Source organism: Bison bison, unplaced genomic scaffold (genome assembly GCF_000754665.1).
Source record: "Bison bison bison isolate TAMUID 2011002044 unplaced genomic scaffold, Bison_UMD1.0 scf7180017864375, whole genome shotgun sequence".
In the NCBI taxonomy this organism is placed as follows: Eukaryota; Metazoa; Chordata; class Mammalia; order Artiodactyla; family Bovidae; genus Bison; species Bison bison.
This window is the reverse complement of record NW_011494947.1, coordinates 5905841-5906899: the sequence shown is the minus strand read 5'-3', so window position 1 is coordinate 5906899 and position 1059 is coordinate 5905841.

Here is a 1059-nt window from a genome sequence, read left to right as displayed (position 1 = left end):
GTGTGGATGCTCTCCTAGAGTTACACATGTAGGTTACAGATACAGATTTCTGTGTTTATGTAGAAGGAAGGAAGAAAGGGTCCCTGGAAGTTCACCATGGGCATCCTGGAGGCTCAGAAGAAAGCCAGCCTCAGGAACCTCATCCTGGAGCTTAAGGTATAGGCATAGGCCGCCACCCTTTGGAAGGAGGAGGTACAGTTCAGCGAGGTGCTGGTGGCCTCCAACCTGGACCCCTCGGCCCTGACTCTTGTGTCCCACAAGCTGTAGGTAGGCCTTGAAGGCTACGGGTGGGGCTCTGTCCCTCCAGTGGAGACCCTCAGTCAGCATTGGGAAGGGGTGGTCGTGGTTTCCTGGCCAGGGCACCCAGGCCCGTGTGCACAGTGGTCTCCTGGCTCCAGTGTCTTCAAGGTCTCCCCAGTGCCTCCCTGGCCTTCCAGCCGCCCTAGCCAGAGTACACTGCCCACTGCAGCTTGGCATCTTAGGCAAGGCCATGGCTGCCATCTGCCTGGACACTAAGATGAGCTGGAAGAGGCCACAGAAGGAGAGGCAGGCCCATGGTGGCCTGTGTGGCACATGCTGGGAAGGCTTTTCTGGGAGGCACTTCTGGGTGCAGGCTGAGCCTCTGTTCCCTGGTGCATCCGTGGTGGTCTGTGGCATTCCCCTGGGTGGGCTGTCCTGGTCACTGGGCACTGCCAGGAAGGGACAGATGAGGCCTCAGTGCCCAGGAGCCAGAAGGCCTGACCACACCTGGCAGAGACCCTGCCCAGGGCTGGGCCTCGTTCCTCTGCCCCCTGACCTGAGAGATGTCACAGAAAGAGTGGGTGATGTGGATAGGGGTCTCTGGTGTGGCCAGGCCTGGCTCTAGGGTCCCGGCCAGTTGGGTGACTTGAGGCAGCCAGCCCCGAGGCTATGCCCCCTTGGAGTCTGGGAGTGGACACACACCTGGGTCTTACTCCGAGGCCTTCCCAAAGCAGTCCCTCCTTTATGGATGTCCCCAAAGTGGAGCCAGGCTGTGCTTTCCTGACGCCTTCCTCTCCTCTGATATTCTGGAATCAAATA